The 23762-nt window shown below is 33.9% G+C and overlaps 1 long non-coding RNA gene across 1 annotated transcript; it reads left to right on the top strand.

The window, feature by feature from the left end:
• The first annotated feature begins 16091 nt into the window (after positions 1-16091).
• On the top strand, positions 16092-19401 carry LOC141362100 (uncharacterized). The gene is made up of 4 exons (XR_012368061.1): positions 16092-16621; positions 16921-17041; positions 17162-17231; positions 17602-19401. It is a non-coding gene; the product is annotated as an uncharacterized lncRNA (long non-coding RNA).
• Positions 19402-23762: the final 4361 nt, after the last annotated feature.

Genomic DNA, 23762 nt, shown 5'->3' with positions numbered 1-23762 from the left:
TCGTTCATCACCTTTTTTAACACACTAACACTTACAAGTCTGCAGTGCGTGAGGCGGGTGCATTAACAGCTTAAAAAAAATCTTTTCATATGCACATCTACAGAAGCTGGGGAAAGTCATTGTGGTGTACTGCAAAATCACATGACTTTTACTGTGCCCTGTGTAAAGATCCCTCGATGTCTGGTGGGGGCTGTATGGGCCTTTATGAAACCTTTCCTTGCTGTTCGTCTGACTACAACCGTAAGAACAACATATTCATCACCAGAAGAAACAAGCAACAAACAAACAATGATTCAACCAATTATCTAAACTGTAGAAATGATGTGAGGCCTGATACAGTTCAACACCACCACAGATCTGTTATTTCCGGGGGTTTCGATTGCTTGTTTGATGGATCCAAAGATAGATATGCTTTATTGACAATTCAAGGGAAATTCTTGTGAAGCAACACACGCAATATGCAGCCAGCAGGTGCAAACAGTTAACTAGATAACCTTGACTCATTGAATTAGGAAGGATGTTTTGGACTTCTCATACCTTTTAGAAAAACATCTACACAGTAACTTAAAGACACCTGTCTGTTGTTCCTGGCTTATCAAAGTGAAAAAAGCTTTATTTTCTATTTCATTTTTGCCAAATATTCAAACTACAACAGGTCCAAATATTTAATTGTCAGGGGGACTGAAAATAACCAAGCCTGCAGGTGTCAAAAATGCTTCATGTTTATTGATGTCTTATTTAACCAAATGTTATTTACTATATAAATTATATTCCATTTTATTTTTATTAGTTTAGTGCACCAAACTAGTCGTGTGATAATTTTTTATGTAGTTATTTAAAATTGTATAGCCTAATATAATACATTAATTTTAAAATTATTTCAAATAAAATTGTGTTGATTTCATACTTAACGATTATAATTGTTACTATTAAACATTTATACCTACTGTAAGAATGAATCAAAAGCAGGCAGAAAATGTTGCGTTTCATTGTTTTCATTACGTTTCATTGTTTTCAACAGGTTATGTCACCATGCTGACACTGAGCCTCCAGAAGATGGCGACATACACCAACTACTTGGTAAATAAAACATCACTAGGTGGCGCTAATGGACTCATGGATGCTGCTATCCAGACATAATAGTGCACAAATCTAATCATCATTCATTCAATGACCACATTTTTAAATGTAAAAAAAATGGTCAATGATAAAATAATACAGTTTAATTCACTGTGTATGTTTTGATCTTATGTCTTGTAAGAGGGATTTGCCTAATGTACACTTTAAAAACAAACAGTGCTAAATGGCACTAAAAGTGGTTCTTGGCTGGTAATCATAGAGGAACCATTTTTAGCACCAGTGAAGCACCTATGAAAAAACGTACGGGGGTCATATAGCACCACTATAGCACCACATATGGTTCTATATAGCACTATATGGTTCTACACAGTGCTTTACTGGTGCTATGTGGCACTAAAAATGGTTCTTGTATGATTATGAGCAAAGAACCACTTTTAGTGCTATTTAGCACCATTTGTTTTTAGAGTGTTGGTTGCAGGCAGTGTAACCTACATTACAAAAAGGATTTCTTGTAATTCTGTTTGCTGACACTAATGGCACTTAAACGTAAGGACACACTTTATATTTTGTTGTATATATGTAAGGACACTAAATTAGCCTGTTTTTTAAGTCTCAATACTGAAATTTCAATATAACATTTAAACTGTGGTAATTTGGCACATATTTACCAGCACATTCAAAAGAAACATATACAAAAATCACTCCCATGTAGAGACAAAATATTTTTTAATAATATACACCATAGGTGAACAGTTTTATGTGGGAGTAATTAATGTAATACAATATGTTAAAATACAATTATACAACAACTTAACTTTTTAGGTCAGTCTGAGTAATAAACTGGTTTTATAGTTTATCAATAATAAAGAAAGGGATGTATTCTTCAATAATGACGACTGCAAGGTATTTTTCACTATACATCATCAGGAGCTTTATTTCAGATTAACTTGACAAGTTTGAAGCAAGTATAATACAAGTGTATCATCTGTTCACATGTCTAGACTTCTTGGGAAATCACCTGACCTTTATTGAGCTCTATGTAAAGTTCTTATGATGTCTTTTGCTTTCCTTGCTGCTGTTCTGAATCCAACTTAAAGAACAACATATTCATTACCAGAGAGAAGAAACAAGCAATAAACCAACATTAATACAATATATAATTTAATAAACTGTTGACCTGATGCTAAGCACAATCACAGTTCATATATTTATAACTTTCATATATTTATATATATTTTATTTTATTCTGATGTTGATTTCATTCAAAATGTACCTGTCATAATTATTAATAAATAAAAAACTGAAGAAGAAAAAACGTGCTCTTAAAAATTAACCCAATTTATCTATTTAATTACTATGAATTGTTCATGGTTTTAATAGGTTAGGTAATCCAAAATTACAGCTTTACAGAACACAGGGTGAAACTATAAATTAACAAATTTGCACAGTTCAGGTGAAGTGGCCGTTTATGCAGCCTGATGTAAACCAGTGTGATTTTGTATCCAGCGTTGATGCTAATTTTAATCTGGGACGTGTTGTCGATTCAGTTGCTCTCTTACTGTCAACAAATTCTGTGGCATTTCTCACCCAGGGCTTTTGTTTATCCAGCGTTGATGCTGTTTTTAATTTTAATCTGGGACATGCTGTTGATTCAGTTGCCTTCTTATTGTCAAGAAATTCCATGGCATTTCTTACCCAAGGATTTTGTGGATTGGAACAAACAATTTTGTTTTTAACCATTATAAATCTGTAAATACATAAAAGTGACATAGACCAACGCATACTGTACAGTACAGATTATAGTATAAAAATAAAATTCACTAAGAAAAATATATGAAATATCATAACTTACACAATGGCATCAACACGGCAGAACAATTTTGTTTGTCGCTTGTAACTTAAAATGTTTTCCTTGCGTAGAACGGTGTTCGATGTTTTTAAACAAGGGCAGGAGGAACAAGGATTCACTACAAACACCAAAATAACAGTTTCAGTTAACATTCATTAAGAATTCGATTTCAAATAACATCATATTTTTTATTCAAAGAGTAGTAAGAGAAGAAAAGAAAATCAGTATGAAAATATTAATGCAAAGTTTCTTACTTTGGCAGAGGACATCGCCAGGCAGCATTGCTGCCATGCACAGCAGAAGAAATATCGATGCAGACCTCATCTCAATCAAAACCTTCTTTCGTACAAGCTTGATGTGCAATAACTCATAGCCCACCACAACTTGCAATTTTATAAACACTCAATAGGGGGAAATTTTTTAGTGTAGCACATTTAAAGTGACACCATGTAATTTTTCAACCTTCATAATAAATTTTCAAGACCCTTGTGATAGTACATTGACTTTAAATAGGTTGAATGACATGTCTAGCCTGACGGGGTCTGTATCACTTTTACTCGTATTTTAAAACTTAGGGTTTCTGGTAGTAACCAGAGCACAAAAAAAACTACAAAATTCGACTGCTTTACGGCATACGTCACTTCCTCCACACAATTTGTTTTTAACGTGAATTTTGCTGGAGGCTACTTAAGGAGTGTAGAGAGCAGTTTCTATTATGTGACTCTGTGGCACAGTCTATAGTGTCACGGACCTATGACACGGGCGACCTGGGTTCGATTCCCCTTTAAGGCAATTTTTTATATAAACTGTTGATTCATACATAAATGCGATGTTCTTTATAAATTACGGCGATTATATTGCATATAGTTCCCTGTATTCAGATGCTGTGTTCACGTATTTACCTTTCTTTTTACTGTGTCTATGATATTTACATTACAATCCAGGATGCTATAGCACTCAAACTTGCTCACAGTGTAAAACCAAACCCTATTCATTCACCAATCAGATCCGAGCGTTTCTCTCTTCTCTCTTCCTCATTTGCTGCGTTCCGCTGTCACTCGCGTGACGTATTACAAAGCGGCAGACCTAAACGCATCGGCTTACTTGGATTTGGGGCGATTTTCACACAAAAAAGAGGAATAACGAGCGCCATTGCGGAAAATCCTGGTGGCGAGGGAGAGAGAGAGGATGCAACAATATTTGTTTGGAAAAAGGCAAGGAAAAACTTCTGGTCGTTTCTCAATTGGAAGGCTGCAGCCTCCGGAGGTCAAATATGCAGGCTGCACACGTCATCAAGCCTGGGTTATTAAGGTAAACTGAGCATTACATTCGCAAGTCATAAGCATAATGCAAAAATTTACGATTAACTAAGTATAATAGTCAACTTTGTAATTGTTAATATTGTGAAGTAAGACAGTCTTGATGACGTATACAGCTTAGAAATACGACATCCGGAGGCTGCAACCTTCAGATTAAGAAATGGCTTCTGCCACGACGAGTTCCTCATCAGAAAGTTGTAACATGACTGCGTTTCTCCCTGTTGTCTCAAAATGTTGATCGTTAAGCATTTTAAATGTTTAGTTTTTAGTTTAGTTTTAAGGTTGGCCAGTTCCTTTCCTTTGCGACAGTGCTGCGGTGCTTGTGGGCTCTAGGGGCGCTAGAAGTGAAAAATACGTGTCTAGCACCCCCTAGTGGCCAAAAGTTTCATGGTGTCCCTTTAAAAACAACAGATGTTGACCAAAGTGCTTTACATACATAGCCTTACATAGGCAAATATAATCAAAACATGTATAAAACATGATGAAATTAGTTTCCACCAAATGCAAGAGAATATAAATAAGCCATTAAATGAAATTTAAATGCATCAATAGTAGCACAAGATCTGACATGGAGAGGTAAATTATTTCATAAATGAGAAGCTGCAACTGAGAAGACCTTTCTCCTTCGGATTTTAATCGAGACTTGGGAACTGGTTGAAATCTTTGTCTAGATCATACAGGCCTAGAAGTATACAGTATTGCTGAAGAAAATCACTAATATAACCTTGTGCCAGTCCATTTAGGTCCTTAAAAGAAATAGTAGCAATTGCGTCCTAAATTTGACTGGAAGGGATGATAAAACCAGTGTTAAAGACCGGTGTATAAAGACCTTTCATTATGAACCGTTATTTTTTTTTTACCTTAGAATGAGATGTCTTTTATCTTCATAGGTCCCCTTACATGGAAGTCACCATTTTGTGCCGCCATGTTTCTACAGAAGCTCTAAGCCGTTGGTTGCAATGCGCAACCTCACCACTAGATGCCACAAAAATGTACACACTGCACCTTTAAACTTTTTCCAAGATTCCAAGACACTATCACTTCAGTCTTGGATTCATCCAGGTGAAGAAAATTAGCTGCCATCCACTTCTTTCTACCATTAATACAATCAAAGAGAGCATGTAAGGCCGATTTATCTCCCATTTTTATTTATCAAATAAAGCTGAGTATCATTAGCATAAAGATGATAGCATACATTATGTTTCTGACAAATCTAGCCAAAGGAAGCACATAAATAGAAATTAAAACTGGACCCAAAATTGACCCTTGCAGAACCCCACACTTTATTAAAGCAGAAAAGGATGAAAGGTTTCCTAAGTCAACAGAAAAGGCTCTCTCAGAGAGATTTGAACTAAAATAGCTAATCCACGGTCTATAAATAATAATAATAAAAAAACTTGCACAATGGCATCAGTATGGCAGATGCCAACTGTTTGTCGACTGTAATTTAAAATGTCTTACTTGCATAGAACAGTGTTTAATGTGTTAAGGCAAGGACAGAGGGAAAGACCATTCACTCCAAACATCAAAATAACTAAATTAATTTATTAACACATTGCCCCATAATATATTTGAAATTTGAAAATTATAAAAGTCTCTTTGTGTTACCTACAACATTATATATTTTATATACATTACAGCGTTAAGGGGGTCGCACACTGGATGCGCAGCTCAGCGCTGTGTCGAGTCGCGTCTAGGACAACTCTGAGGTAATCAGATAGCGTCTACTTTAAAATGCAAAATATACGTTAGCGCCAATGTTAATCTCTAAGGATTTGGGACAAATATGATGTTATTTAATGTTAAACTATGTGAGTGGTGGTCTGTGGCGCGACAGGGATTTGAACAACTTCCTGAGTCGTAGCTGGGCGCCGCGGGCAGCGCACACCTGGTGTGCGTATACTCATAGAAAACAATTTGTTTGATTTTTTTTTAGAATAGCCCAGCACGGCGCTGAGCTGCGCGTCCGGTGTGTGCCCCCCTTTAGACTAGAACCCTGAATGGCTCTAGTGGAAACTTTTATAATAGAAACTGATATATTCATAATAGCCTAACTGTAAATGGAGATTAAGTTTGTGTGGGTTCATATTAAGTTTATCCTAATTGTTTTCTGTAGAAACTATGGTTAACACAATACCATTGACGTTCCATTTTTATGTATTTTCTTTTGTGTCCACTATTATCATAACACCTTTGACGCCGTCTGACTCTGGATCAGCATATTTTCTTTTTCTTTCTTTTCAACAAGCTAGAGATTAAACAAAAAATAATCAGATAGGTAGAAAAAAATCAATTAGAGGAGGAAAGTGTTTAGATGTGACTTTGCTTTAAGATAGAGCTCCAGGATCTGAGCACTAGTTTTATAGTTAGGTTTGATTATCTGTTAAAGATGCAATTTGTAGAATCCGCAGAGGAAACACAATCAAAATAATAACAATGACATACACTGACCTAAAGGATTATTAGGAACACCTGTTCAATTTCTCATTAATGCAATGGTGTGGGGGATGTTTTCTTGGCACAGTTTACTGGGCATCGTTTAAATGCCACAGCCTACCAGAGCATTGTTTCTGACCATGTCCATCCCTTTATGATCACCATGTTCTGTTTAGAATGGCAATTTTCTCATAATTGTTTTATAATCTCATAATCTTCATTTTAGAGATATTGTAAGTAATCAGCTGGATAAATTTTTAAACACTGGCCTTGTGGTTTTTTTGATATGTTACTGCAAATATCTTACAAATTGTACCTTCAACTTACAAAATAGCACTGATTGGGCAAATTCCGGCTTTCTGGATCCTATAATCCACCATTATCCAGGTATTATTATGTCTTTTGTTTTCATAGGAACTTGACTTTCTTCAGTGAGAAAACAAACAGTGGTCAATAAAAACTGTATTTTTTAACAAACTTTACAATATTATATTTTACAGAATGTATGCTTCCGATGTGTATTAAAGCACATTAAAACTTTTATCCAAGCATCAGGAATATAAACAAAACAATGTGAGACTCACCTGCATTGAGACAAATCAAGATTAAAGCCACACAAGAGGACCGATAGTGGGCTTCATTGATAGACACTGACTGATCTTAATATTTCACAATATTTCTCCTCCTCTTATATACGCACACACATGCACAAGCATACAAGTACACACAGACCCCTCAACGCAGAACTAGAGAATATGTGTGCCCAAGAGTGTGTGGATGCAGAGGTTAAGATTAGGACAAAAAAAATTGCAAAAGACCAAAGAATGTATGCAGCTCACTCATCTCAATAAAAAAGCCAGTTTGGGTTTGAGACCACTGATTTAGGAAATACTCTCATCTAATGCTACTTATAACAAGTTGAACACTTCTTACACTCTGAGGCTATTTTAGGGATTTCCGCCTGAATTTGGCCTACCCAATTTCAAAAGCTTCCCATACCCACATGCAGAGGTGTGTACATACAAAAGTTTGGTATAATTTTACAGGAAACCCTTTGAAATTACATAAAACACTGTTGAAAGTGCTAAACATCGTTGTATGTGTCATCAGATCTCTAATAAGCACAAAAATAAATAGGCACTTTTTGATGTATGTATTTAAAAGTGTATAACTCTGGCCCTGAGTGGTAACAAAACCTGCACGCAGTTTTGCACTGTAAAAAAATCCGTAGAAATTGCGGCTGGGTTGCCGGTGGTTTGCCGTGGATTTGGATTTATGTTATTTACTGGCAACATTTTGTTCAAAGTTAAATGAACATTTAACATTTACAGGTCTTTGTCTTTACAGAGTAAAACTAAAAAACAGCATCAGGCAAAACATTCTGGGAAACAAAATCTAAGGCAAAAAACTGAAAAAGGTTGATGATGATTTCTGGTTCCCAGAATGCTTTGCATGAGGTTGTTATTGTATAGTTTTATTCTGTAAAGATAAAGACTTGTTAATGTTTAAAATGTATTTAACTTTGAACAAACTCTTGCCAGTAAATAACATAAATGTAAATCTACGGTAAATTACCGGCAACCCAGCTGCAATAACATTGAAATTTTTACGGACTTTTTTTACAGTGTGTTTAATTCCAGCAATTGTCAGCTTACAGAGGAAAAAGGATTTTTTTCTCTATCATAATCTATGCAAAAGTAATTCTATTCCAACTGAAGGGAGAAATAATACTCTTTTTGTATTTCATTTCCGCCTAAAAATATTTGAAGTGTCCCCATAAGCACATACAGTGGAATAAATGCAATATCTTTATATAATTTTTACAGAAAACCCTTTGATGTTGCATAAAAAGCTGCTGTTTTTGACAAATATTGTTATTTATGTTGTTTTTCATATGATGAAACACCAAATTGTCTTTTTTTATGTTGAAAACACTGTCTTTGAAAGTGAATAACTCTGGTTCTGGGTGCTCTAGCAGACTGCAGACAGTTCTGGTTGTTACCAGCAGCAGACCTTAAACACCCAAAAAAAGAATGATCTCTTCAAAAGTTATTCTTATTTTACTGAAGTTTTTTTTGTTTTGCACATATAATAAATAGCAAAGGATTATTCATGCACACAACCAAAGAAAATGCTGTGAATGGACTAATTTTTTAGAGTAGGACCTAAGATAAAAGATGGTGTGGCATTTATGGCTATCTGTGATATCTGAGGCAGTTCACGCTCAAGTTTCACATACGTTTACAAAAGATTTTTTACCTCATTATTCATTCGACGATTGTTGAATATGTGTTGAAAATAGATAAAAAATAACGATGTAGAAAAAAGAACTTATTCCCGAGAGTGAGAGCTTTCATTTGATATAAGACTTGCCCATGTTTGTCATACTTGAAAAATATGAAATATTAAATGCTATAAAAATATGGGGGGGGGGGGGTGTGATAGTGCAAATGAACTGTAAATAACTTTCTTACAGTAAAATATATCTCAAAGTGATGCATATTCTGCAGAATCTCTACTATCTGCAGAAAGTAGAGATTCTAAGCTTTCAAACAGTATCTCAAATGTGGGACTGGGTCCATGACCATTAAAAATTAAAGGAATATTTTATATTAAGTCATGATAATTGATTCTCGACCCGGTACAGGGTCGACCCGGTACAGGTAAATTGGGACTGTCTGAAATGAAGTAAAATGTACTAGTATGAATTTGATGAGACCCCATGAGAACGACTTTGTATGGAAAACACCCATGTACACACATTGCCCACCAACCTACAGTATTCAGATTGACTGTGAGGGCCCCCATATTTTCTCACCAAAGATATCCTGTCAGCTAACCCATCTCTTCTGAAACCTGACTGTGGTGAGCACAGAGGAGTTACACTAAAATGTATCAACTCTTTTATGCACATTTACATCTGATAGTAATTAATTAAAATATATTGATGATTGTTTGATGACTGGTTGCTACTGTTTAAGTATAGTGAAAAAAGAAATACTGTAGATGTAGATTCAGTACATCAAACATACAGCATCGCAACAGAAGTATCCAATGTATTAATTTGAGGCCAAAGAAACAAATCAACAGATTCCCAAATCTAAATCCCCAACTGTTTCTAACATGTAGGCCTATACACGTCACACATTGCAGACTTGTACACTCATTCACTCTAACAGAAAAAAACGTCATCTCATTGAAAACCTTCTCTCATGTGTGCTCGATGCGTAATACCTCATACAGTAGCTCACCACAAATGTATGAACTGACTAAATTTAAACATGAGAACCTTTTCCCACAGCGATAAAAGCAGGCCCCTTTAAAGCCACATCTACTTTTGTTGAATCTCACAGGAACATTTACAGCCCTCAATCCTCACTTAATGTACTCCTGTAGCTCAGCGGTAAAGCACTGTGTTAACACAATAAAAGGTCATGAACACACATACTTACAAAAAATGTATACCTGCTATTGCATTGTAATTTTGAATAAATGTAAATGTTAAAGACACACATGACTCACTTCTACACAGACCGCAAGGAAAAAACAAAATGTATAATAATTTATGATGTATATATGTCATTATGCGAAAGCAACAGTAACTACATCTATCAGAAAAAAACACAATATGCAGTAAGCAGGACTTACTTCCAGAATAAGACAGAAAGCTAAACTGTTTAAAAAACATGTTTGTTTCTAAATCATCAGATAAGCAGTTACAAACAAAGTCTCAAAAAACTAATCAAACTAAAAAATGACAAGGTGACAAATTATAAAATGTAGATTTGATTTTTTGTAAGTTAGCTAATATTTAACATATTCATTAGATTCAATATACTTATTTATAGGTTTAGCTTCCCTGTGGCTGTAATCATCATTTTTTTAATCACATTCTGTGAACATTCTGTGAAAAATAACAGATTTTTTGCTTTCATTTTTCATGCTGACACTGAGTCTCCAGCAGATGGCGGCATACACCAGTTTTCTTGGTAAATACGACCATAAGGGGGCGATATTGAGTCATTCAATATTTTGGTCATCGTTCTGCACAAATTATAAAATTGGCAAAGCAATTTTTTTAAAGGTGAGAACATTTGTCATCATAGTGATAAAAATTACAGTTTATAGTCACAAAGTACAGTATGTTCTTGTTCGTGACTTAATTCACCTTCATGCAGAATATTTCACACATACTAACATAAACGCCCTTTAAGGAATAATGTGGGTCGAGTGTTTTGAAATTTAAAAAAATATTTTTGTATATTAATGTCAAAAAGTATTTCTTATGCAAAATACATAATTTAATTGTATTTTTATGTAAGAACAGCTACATTTTATTTCATAAGGCTCCATTTACAGCCCTTACTGTATGTGCATGTGACATGGTAACCATGGTTACTGTAGCCTACATTCATCGTTGTAATACTGAAACTGTATAGAAGTAACTTGGTATTACCCAACTCATTAAAAAGATTCAAGCTAATAAACATGCGATTTGAAGAACCCATAACTCTATTGGTAACTGTAGTAAATATGGTAAATATTTATAAAGAACAAGGTGCCTCAGATTAAATGTATAGCATAGGCCTATGCAAAATTTAAGACTACGTCCACCTACGGTCAATACAAATAAATCCATTTACATGAACACAGCATGATGCGACAGGTGGATGTCTTTTTAGTTTCACATAGAGATCTGTATTCTTCAGTTATTACAAAAAAAATTTTTTGTTTCTTATTCTTTTTAAACCATTGAGTCATAATAGTAATGATTATTAAAGGATTATAATGTTGATTGCTAAAGCTTTTAGGTAATCTAAAATAATAAAGTAAAATATATAACCTGTGAATACATAGTCACACCATTTACATGTTTAGACATGTCTTTTTCATGTAGGAATATTTCTGTTTTCTTATCATCAGTCTCATCTGTGGTGTAGATGTGCTAACCACTAATCTAAAAATCTTTTCAAATGCGTTGGCTGTGCCACATGTAACATGTGTTTGATGTTTAAATGGGTTAATGCACAAGGAAGTGACATGAACAATTGTACTGGCATCAAATAACATTCACAAACATGCTGAATAAGTATTTTGCTAACACTGTTAATCGCTAATATTGTTAATAACATTGTTAGTTACCTAATCAACGCTTTTACAAAGTGTTACCGTACATTTATTTTCACAGACCTGATGACTAATGTTCAAACACTTTAAAACACTTTAAAAATATCTATAAGGTTAAATTGGGTGTGGGCCCTATAAGTAAGTAAAGTATTTATAATGATTTCATTTTGAATGCGTTGACTTCCTGAGCTGTGGTTTCTTGTCTTGTCTTGCTATCTTTGCATGCATCACCTAAACTTCAGCTGGTTTACCAAGAAGCATTACATCTCGGATAAACACAAGGGTCACTCACTAAGAAAGTCTGATATGTTATTTTTCCAGAACATCACTTTTTTTGGCCATGTGACATTATCGTCAGGCTTAAGGGTGTAGCATATTACCCAACAACAACATGACTAAACACTTTAGAAAGCTGAATAAAATATGTAAACCAGAGTGTGACCCACTTCCACTGCTACTGACCTTTACACTGTGAAATTCCAATAAATAGGAAGACAAAAGATAAATATCAGTGTCCCTTCACACTATAATCATTAGGCTACATCTTCCATCATCTGTTTTTTTTTCAAGAAGCACTGCAGAGACATCAAGAAAAAACATAGAAAGTAATAAAAATTGTTACAATTATTTAATTTTAGAAATAGGTACTGTTCACAACTATGGTATGTGAACTATGTGATCATTTTTATGTTATTTTTGCTTTTTTTAAGCATACTGTAGCAGATGTACAGGCAAGTTTAAAATAAGCCAGGAGCAGCCCTTAATCTTTATTTTTTACGGAGTGAGCCATGTCATAAATTTGACTCAAGTCCATTTCGTGTTTTTACTACTTTCGCCTGCTTTATTCCCGTGACACAACAAGGTAAACTTTTAAGCTTTAGGCTATAAAAACAATTGTTTAATTAAACATCACGAGAATACAAGAAATGGGCATCTACTCCATTAAATGTTATGGACCACACCCACAATTTTTTTCTTCTGACGCCTATGCAATGTGTTATGCTATTTAACACATTATTTTTCATTTTAACACATTTTGTGACTTTCTGTGTTGATTTAGTGGTAAAATAAATAAAAGTGACAACACAAGTTGTGGTCAAAGCAACCCAAAATGTGTTAAAAATATCACTGATTGTTGTTTTTAACACATCCGTTTTTAGAGTATTGATGATGTGTCATAAAATGAGACAAAATTCCCTTATTATTTAGAACAGTGATCTCCAACATGGTGCCTGCAGAGAGTCTGTGAGATGCCCGCAAAAGCACATTTTATTAATAGCCTCAATTTTAAAATGTATTTATTACTTTTTGTAGGGCTGTCAAAAGATTAATCGTGATTAATTGCATATATATATAATTTTTTTATTTGCTTTTTTATATTTATTTATTTAGATTTTAATATATATTATATATATATATATATATATATATATATATAAATTAAAAATATATATTGTATTTATGTATGTATGTATGTATGTATGTATGTATGTATGTATGTATACTTAATAATTACACACACAACACACACAAATATGCAAACACAAACTTTTATTTTGTATGCAATTAATCGCGATAATTTTTAATAATAAATAAATAAATAATAAATAAATAAATACTTTTTATTTTTCGCGATTTTTTATATTAGCTTATTGGATATCAAATAAAATCATATAAAATCAACAAGTAAAACAAAAAAGTTTTGCGTATAGACTATATAAAAAAATCGCCCGCCCTGTTTTATCAATTGTGGTAGCCCTTGCTCACAAAAGGGTTGGAGACTTATTTAGAAGTTATTTATTGATTTTTTGTTTGTTGATTATACAACACAAGAAAATAATCTTTTGCTATACACTATTAAAAATAAGGATATGCCCACTGGTACGGAGAGATCACACTAGCAATACTGTGCTTTGAGGTCAAATGTAATCGGGTATGGTATAGTATGCATAATGTGAGTACACCCTTCGAAACCCTTTTTTTTTTTTGGTAAGAAAATTTTGCGCAACAGGAAGGTTCTGGATGTTAACGGTTCTTCATGAAACCACACAAGACCTTTATTTTTAAGAGCGTCGGAGCAAGAGGATATGTTTGGTATTTTTATTAATCATTTATAAACAATGAGGGAGTTGTAATTGCTAATTGTGACTCGAGGGTTACCTCCTATCAGTCTATGTCTCGGTATGAAAGATAAAGCCTTTCTCAATTTTAAAATGTATTTATTACTTTTTGTAGGGCTGTCAAAAGATTAATCGTGATTAATTGCATATATATATAATTTTTTATTCGCTTTTTTATATTTACTTATTTAGATTTTAATATATATATATATATATATATATATATATATATATATATATATATATATATAATTACACACAACACACACAAATATGCAAACACAAACTTTTATTTTGTATGCAATTAATCGCGATAATTTTAAATAATAAATAAATAAATAATTTTTATTTTTCCCGTTTTTTATATTAGCTTATTTGATATCAAATAAAATCATATAAAATCAACAAGTAAAACAAAAAAGTTTTGCGTATAGACTATATAAAAAATCGCCCGCTTTTTTATCAATTGTGGTAGTCCTTGCTCACAAAAAGGTTGGAGACTTATTTAGAAGTTATTTATTGGATTTTTTGTTTGTTGATTATACAACACAAGAAAATAATCTTGTGTTATACACTATTAAAAATAAGGATATGCCCACTGGTACGGAGAGATCACACTAGCAATACTGTGCTTTGAGGTCAAACGTACTCGGGTATGGTATAGTATGCATAATGTGAGTACACCCTTCGAAACCCTTTTTTTTTTTTGTAAGAAAATTTTGCGCAACAGGAAGGTTCTGGATGTTAACGGTTCTTCATGAAACCACACAAGACCTTTATTTTTAAGAGCGTCGGAGCAAGAGGATATATTTGGTATTTTTATGAATCCTTTATAAACAATGAGGGAGTTGTAATTGCTAATTGTGACTCGAGGGTTACCTCCTATCAGTCTATGTCTCGGTATGAAAGATAAAGCCTTTCTCAATTTTAAATATGTTAAAGCTGTGATGACACTTCTTGCAACACATTGTCATGTGACCATGGGGTTTTCCTGTCCTGGCTGTGACTAACTCACGAAAGCTATAACGGTCCATTACTAGACATAAAAATAACTCATGCCTGGAACATATTGCACCTGTGGCTAATTTTGTATGTGTCATGGGTTCTTGTTCCATACATGAAGTTGACGGGGATGTGACAAGACATGTTAGCAATCTTACAAACACGTTTACAACCAAATAAGGTAACAGTGTGTAATGAAGACTATAGGGCTGGTTGCCATGTATACACTCATTTATTTGATTACATGTTGTTGTTTTATTATTTGTATGGTACTACTTACATGTGACCATTTGTTCCATATAAGGTATTGGGGCATGTTGTCAAAAAGGACATAGTTCAAAAGCTTTCTTGTAGCCAAAATGTATGTATCCATACAAAAATGGCTTAACATAAATTACGACACCATTAAAAATGTTCACTACTGGGTTTAATATTAAACATTTACTTTTTACTGAATTATTTAAAGCAGAGGCACTCAATCTTTTTTAGGCCAAGGACCCCTTAATGGATAGAAGGGGACCAGGGACTTGAATTAATTATTAGTTTTCAAAATAAGAACCCTTATTTTTATAAAGTTTTATTTTTATTATTAGCCTATTAATGCATTTTTGTTTGATGCCTAATTTCATTTCATCAAATATTGTTTGACTTCAAAATCATATTTTTTAAGGACACCAGGTTATACCACCACGAACCGAGGTTGCAACATGATCTCACAAAGTTCTGTGGGATAGTCACGGAATTTTGTGCTAATTTTTTCGTGGCATTCTCACGGATCTCCGCATTTTTCCGTGGCCCTGCTACGGACTGTCTTTTTCCGTGGCACTCTCACGGATTGGTTACTCAACTGCTTTTTCCTATTTTCAAACCATTTTCACTTCGGTTTAGGGTTAGATTTGGTGTTTGCGTTAGTATGTCACTTTAAATATTGGTTTATACTATTTTATCTGATTTATTATTTTATATTTTCTAAACTTTAAACAATTGTTGCCTGGTGTTGGGGTTAGAGTTGGGTTTGGGCTGGGATGTCATTTCATGTAAATCTAACCCTAAACCGAAGCAAAAATGGTAAGAAAATAGGACAAAACAGTTGAGTAACCAATCCGTGAGAATGCCACGGAAAAAGACAGTCCGTAGCAGGGCCATGGAAAAATGCGGAGATCCGTGAGAATGCCACGGAAAAATGAGCACAAAATTCCGTGACTATGCCACGGAAATTTGTGAGATCAGGTTGACGAACCGCCATGGGACCCCGTGTCAAAGAGGCATGTTTTCAAGTAATCTATAGAACAAAATGACTGAATACAGTTTCCTTTTCTTCTGTTACATTTAGGTGAATGCTTCATCGTCAGAAGAATTGTCAAACATCACATCATAAACATAGATCAGTGAAAATAACACACTTTAATATTACTCATAAACAACCTAAAAAATGTGCATGTCATCGAAAAGTGATTAATCATGGCGTAAGTTATTCCAAACGCTTTATTCATAAGCATGACCAAAGGTGTTGCGAAAGCTTCCTCTTATTAACGTTTAAAAAGCAACAGACGTCGACAAGCAGCATACGATTTAAGGATTTTTACAGCATTCGGACTTTACTGCAAAGATGCGTCTGTCTTTGGGATTTCATCAAATTTTGTTTCTTTTTTGTTTGGTCATGTTGGTCTGTGCTTTTACATCGGGAGGTGAGTGTTTTTCTCTATTATATACTGCTAGAGACATACAGTAGAGGGGTGAGGACTGGGCCAGCAGATCTGGGGACCCTACAGTATTTCTGTAAACTATTTTATAATGTACTGTAATGGCATTTTTATATGGCGGTGCACACTGGATACAAGATTGCATTTGCTAGAATACTTAAAGACTGTGCAGTGTGTCATTTTTAAACTTGATGTTCAATTCAAATGAAAAATATTATTTCAGATTTAATTCAACTAATTTTAAGACAAATGGCAAACAGATGTATTTTTGATTTGCTCTGCAGTGACTTCTCATGACCCAATCAAAACAATATGTTGTAAAGTGCTCAGAAAGAAACCTGTTCAGAGCAATATCACAAAGTGTTTCTTAGTGTCTGCAACACCGAAATGCCGTGAAGCTGTAATGTAAGTCTCTTCTCTTTATCTCAAAAAGGAAAATACATGTGCTTCTGAACTTTTTCTTTCTCTCTCTTTCATGTACAAAATGTAGTATGACACTTAATCTAAAAAAATTGTACTCTACAGATTAGCAGACAATAGAAGGATGTACTGCATCGATCCAAACGCTTCATGGCTCAATGAGTTTCTGGAAAAGGTTTGAATTTATTTTTTCATAAAAATCTTTATAAATGGGCACAATATGTACAGTATATTTGTGTTCATGTACACTGCATTAACAGCTCAAAGGTCATGGGTTTGATTCCCAGAAAACACACACATATGGATAAAAGGTCATGGGTTTTAAACACAGGGCACACACATACTGACAGAAAATGTATACTTTGTAAGTAGCTTTAGATAAAGCGTATGCAAAATGTGTAACTTTAAAACACTTCAAGAGTATACAATTTAGGATGTATACATATGGACATATTTTAAAGTTCAAATGAAAATATAGACATGTTAATGAATATTGGACCTACATTACATTTACAATAAATTTCTTCTGTTCTTTAAATCTACAGAAAGAGTTAATATGCCACGACAAAAGGAAAGTCTTTAAACCCTGATGTCAGCACGGATTATGCGGCTCTTCTTTCTGAACTTAATCTTCACCAAACCACAACAGCAAGATCTCGATTATTTAAACAAGACACCCTGTATTACATATAGCAAACCGTAAACATACAAGACTTTACTGCAGGGGAAACGCCAACTGAAATATGTTGCAAAAAGGAAACCAGCTATGTTTTGCTTTCACACTTATTGTAGATGCTGAGCAGTTTACATCTGTTTATTCCTTTTTTATATATTTTGATTTATTGATGAAGTTTTATTTAACGAAAACATGCAATTGTTTATTTATTTATTTGAGTATTTTATTACATTTAATATGATATTTATGGTGAAACAATATGCTATGACTTGCTAAATAGTGTGGTATATGATATGCAATAAAATTTTTCTTTTTTAAAACAGAAAATTATATGTTTCAGATTCCTTTTTGGAAAGATAACATAATTTTTGCTCTCTCTCTGCTGTCTGCATCGACTGGCATCAGCTTGTAACCCAACTTTTATTTTGAAAGATTAAAAAAAGAATTTTTAAAGAGTTTAGATTTATGTGGAATTTAAATTAAGTTTATTTAGGTTCTTTTTGTGAAAACCTTTGACTATTGTAGCTGTAGTTTGTTATCAACAACCATTTTCTTAGTACATTTGTGTAAGGACTGCAGTGTGTGATGTTGTATTCAGCACTGATGGTGTATCAAATGTTGACAGGATGTTTCAGAAACCTAAAGGGTTTTTTCAGGTCTTAAATAGTCTTAATTCACCTTGACATTTGCCCAACATATTGATGTAAAAATCCAACATTCACCCAACATCAAAATCAGAGGTTGATCTGACATCAAAATCAGACACAAGTGGATGCAGTAATCGGACAACATAAATGTTTTTTCCAGTATATAGATCTGTGGACATTTATTATGAAATATTAGCTTACAACCTAAAGGGTTTCTGCTAGGGCTGTCAATAGATTAAAATATTTAATCGCATGATTTCATGAGTTAACTCACGATTAATCGCACATTTTTATCTGTTCTAAATTTACCTAAATGTAACATTTTTCAAGTTTTTAATGCTCTAATCAGCATGGATTTGGATAATATATATGCTATATGCATATATATATGCTATATGCATTTTCAACACAACCATCAGCCATAGTTTTATAAATGTTTTTTCCTTTAGAAGACCTTGTTCTTTCTCCATTTCTGTTTGCTGCTGCATCATTTGTGACCTGTGCTGGCAAATTGAGTTGGAATGAGCAAATTTTCAAAAATGTGTTATTTATATTTTAACATTCTCTATTAAGAAACTTCAAAACAATTGGAACAATTGTTGGAATCTGACAAAGCATGACAGAACTACACATGTTAACGCAGAGCAAAAAAATATCAATATATGTTACATATATGTTTTTCTTTTATTGTTTAATTTTGACATTGAGACAGACCACTTTAAGATGGATAATGCAAGGGTTTAATATAATGACACAACAGATACTTTTCCTTAACAGTTAACCAAACATTCACTTCAGATATAACAGATTATAGGTCATGCCTGCGTGAATTCTTGTCAAAACAGATATTTTAAACCTGTAATTTTGTGTTAGATGTCTATATATATCAGGGTCACGCACTCGCGCGTTTGTGTGCATGCGCTTCAGACGTCTGCGTCAGACATCGCTTTTGAGTCTTGTCACTCTTAATAACTCTTTTAACATCAATCAGGTCCCGAACTTTATCTCTCTTAATAATTATTTTAACATCAAGAAAATCCTGCAGTCTATTTTCTATAATTTCTGAATGCTTTAAAAACGAAACTAAAAAGTGAAATAAGACGCATCTTTGCTTTATATGGATTTGGGACGGTACACCTCACAAAAAACGTGCAGATAAAGAAAACTGCACGTGCAGAAATATGCATTTTAGATGTTTAACGACTATTTAGAGCATTGGATTCGCTAGACGAGAGCTTAATGTTCTTATTTTTATGAAAAGCTCCAACTCATCTAGACAGCGCTGGTCACTTGCTGCGTCTCAATTCATCCAGCTGTGGGTCAAACAGAAATTGCGTGTTGCGTTAATCGCGCGTTAATAAAATTAGTGCCGTTAAAATGAATTTGCGTTTACGCGTTATTAACGCGTTTATTTTGACAGCCCAGTTTCTGCAGATATTAAATAGTCTTAATTTACATTGACATGACATCTGCTCAAAATTTGGTATTGATGTCAAAATCAGTTTATTAAATCAAAAAAGTTTTTCAAATCAAATCAAATCTTGCTTTCCGGCCCTTCTCACAGGTACTGTGCCTCTCCAAGTCAAAAGAATAATGAATAATCTGATTTGTCAAGCAATAGCCATCCAAAGGAATATTGGGACTAACGGGACAGTAACTGTTCGTGGGAAAACCTGGGCTTGCGGTCCTACAGGTAGTCTGATATAGAAGCACAAGCAACGTCACCGCTGCTATTACCAGACAGTAATGTTAACGATAACTTGACCATTAGTGCCAAGTACTAGCTAACCCTAATACCTTCACGAGTCTTTTGATCTTAAAAATTTTAGAACAGAATTTACTTTTTATCCTATATCTTTTGAAAATTTCAGTGTTATAGATAAAATAATGTGACAAATGTATCCCCAAACTTCTATGTTATCTTCTCCCTCTAAAGCATGCAGGCACACACACTTTGTACTAGCAATATCTAAGGTCTCCAATCCAGTATGTCCAGCAGATGTCGACATACACCAGTTGTCTTGTTAAATACGATCATTAACACATTTTCATGCAGAATATTTGACACATCATTATATAAACAGCATGTAAGGAATAATGTGGGTTGAGTGTTTTAAAATGTAAAAAAATATTTTTGTAAATTATACAAAAAAAAATCATTTAATTATATTTCAATTTTTTCTGAAAGAACAGCAAACATTTTATTGCATAGTGCTCCATCTAGCTCTTATTAAAAATATGACATGGTAACCAAAGTTACTGTTCCAACATTCTGTGTTACTGCAGTACTACAATGTTACAATGTACCATCAAGACGATTATTATTCTCTTTATATCATTGATTCAATCTATAAGATTTCTCAAAAAAGGTTTAGGATAATAATGTTGATTGCTTATGCTCACTAAAATAATCATTAGAAAACCTAAAATAAAAAAGTAAAATGAACCTACACACGTGCAGTCACACTATTTAAATATTTAGACTTTTTCATGTAGGAATATTTCTGTTTTCTTATCATCAGTCTCATCTGTGGTATAGATGTGATAACCACTCATCTAAAAAATGTTTACAGCTGTGTTGGCCTGTTAAGTAAAGCTGATGAGGTTTACATTCACACCAGCCATCTGGACCCTGTTTCTTAAAAATAAAATACACTCTTAAAAATAAAGGTGCGTTAAAGGTGCTTTACAACAATGCCAGAAAATTACAATTTTCAGTCAAATGTTCATAAATAACCATTTTTTTATATTTTTAAATGTGAAGAACCCCTAATTTCACTACAAATGATCTTTTCTTGAAACAGAAAAATCTTTAAAATGTACAAGGTTTTAAAATGGAACCATTTTAAGAGTTAAAATAAAACTTTTAGCCAACCTTAAGCTTCTTAACTTTAGCATTTCACAAATTTCACAAAATAAAATTACTTTGATCTTAAACATTAATTAGCGAATCCCTGCAATACCGTTTTTTTAGCTTGTTTTCAAGGTGAAGAGTAAATTAAGAGACGCTTCGCAGTTGGAGCCGATGGTGTAGCGTCGCAGCCAATGGTGTAGTGGACGGTGCTCCGACACATGGTGCAGACGCAATTCTGGTGGCCCGAGTTCGAATCAAGGCTCGAGGTCCTTTGCCAATCCCATGCTTTCCTGTCATCTCCTTAAAGGCGGAGTCCACGATGTTTGAAAAACGGTTTGGAGAAGGAGACGGGCCGACTACCAAAACACACTTATAGCCAATCAAATCAAATCAAATGCCGGTTTGCGTATGTGTGGGGCGGGTCTATCAACAGAAGGTCCAGATTCTATTGGGGTAGAGGCGTGTTTGTTTAGGTGATTTCAAATATCAACATTGGCTTTCAAACATCATGGACTCCGCCTTTAATTACGGTTTATCTAATAAAGGCAAAAATGGCCCAAGGGACTAACATGAACAATTGTACTGGCATCAAAAAAGATGCTGAATAACTATTTTGCTCATTGTTAGTTCCAATTACTAACATTAACGCTAACAAATACAATCATATTGTAAAGTGTTAAAGTAAATGTATTGTCACACACCTGATGACTTATGTTCACAGACACTTTAAAAATACATATATGGTTAAAGAATGCGTGAGGCCCTAGAAGTGCAGACACAAGCAGAGCATTTATAATGTCTGATGATTTCATTTTGAATGCTTTGACTTCCTGAGCTGTGGTTTCTTGTCTTGTCTTGCATGCATCACCTTAACTTTAGCTGTGTATACCAAGAAACATTACATCACAGATCAACACAAGGGTCACTCACTCAGATATTCTCAGTATGTTATTTTTCCAAAGACATTAATTTTTTTGGCCATGTTACATCGTCATGCTTACGGGTGTAGCATATTACCCAACAACATGACTAAACACTCTAGAAAGCTGAATAAAATATGTAAACCACAGTGTGACCCACACCTTCCACTGCTACTGATCTGTACAAGGTAAGATCCAGTGAATGGAAAGACAAAAGATAAAAATCAGTGTCCATTCACACCATAATCATTACATCTTCCATCATGTCTTTCAAGAAGCACTGCAGAGACATCAAGACAAAACATAGAAAGTAGTAAAAATTGTTACAAATATAAAAATTTAAATTACAATATGTGGCCTATGTGACCATTTTTATGTTATTATTTTTTTTAAGCATACTGTAGCAGATGTACAGGCAAGTTTAAAATAAGCCAGGAGCAGCCCTTAATCTTTATAAGTTAATTTTTAAAGGTATTGGGGAGGATTTTCTTTTTCCGGGTGGATCATCAAGACTATTGGTCCTCCTAGTTGTCAATCAGGAGTGTTGTGCAATTGCATTCGAGAAGGCGGTTCTTTTCTAAAATTAGAGAAAATCCTCCGCTATACATTTAAGTTAGTCTAAGTAAACTGGGTTTTTAAAAGACAGATTAAGTATACAGATTAATCAAACATGGACAATGGAGACTTGAACTTGAGTAAATAGGATTAATTTCAAACCACTTATGTAAATCAGAATGAGATCCAAGTTTTCTATAAAACTAAAACGTTTAAAAATAAAGATTATATTAAGCCTTTTCTGGAAAACTGCCCATTTATGCACTGCCAATTGTAATTGGTGATTTGCTTGATTCTACATAACTTGACGACACAAGTTCTGTTTAAGGTAACACAAAATCTGTTGTTTCATTTATAACACTGATTGTGTTGTTTTTAACACATCCGAGTATTGATGAATAAAATGAAACAGAATTCCCTTGATATTATTTAGAAGTTATTTTCTGATTTTCTCGTGAGAAAATGATCTTGTGCTAAAGACTCTTATAAATAAAGGGTCTGGATGGGTTCTTGTATTCTTGGGTTCTTCGGGTACGATACGGTACACATAATGTGAGTAAATCCTATCTTTTGGTAAGAAAAGGTTCTGAAAGGTTATGTGTGGATGTTAACGGTTCATGATACCACACAAGACTTTTATTTTTAAGAGTGTAGGAGCAGGAGGATATATTTGGTATTTGATTTGAACATTAGGGGTTTTCATTAATCATTTATGAGTGGGTTGTAATTGCTAATTTTGACTTGGGGGGGTTACCTCCTCCCAGTCCATGTAGAAAACTACGCCTCGGTATAAGAGATAAAGCCTTTTCCAATTCTAAATATGTTAAAGCTGTGATATTGCTGCATGCTGTAGAGGTAAAAATGTGAGAACAAACTTTATGTCACTTTTGTCACGTGATCAAGGGGTTTCCTGTCCTGACTGTGACTAACTCACATTTAGGAAATCTATAACTGTCTATTACTAGACATAAAAATAACTGGAACATATTGCATCTTTGTATCCGTCATGGTTCCTTGTTCCATACATGAAGTGATATGACAAAATATGTTAACC

This window comes from Misgurnus anguillicaudatus, chromosome 25 (assembly GCF_027580225.2).
Source record: "Misgurnus anguillicaudatus chromosome 25, ASM2758022v2, whole genome shotgun sequence".
Lineage (NCBI taxonomy): Eukaryota > Metazoa > Chordata > Actinopteri > Cypriniformes > Cobitidae > Misgurnus > Misgurnus anguillicaudatus.
The sequence above is the reverse complement of the archived record's forward strand: the minus strand, read 5'-3'. Positions and strand labels throughout refer to the sequence as shown.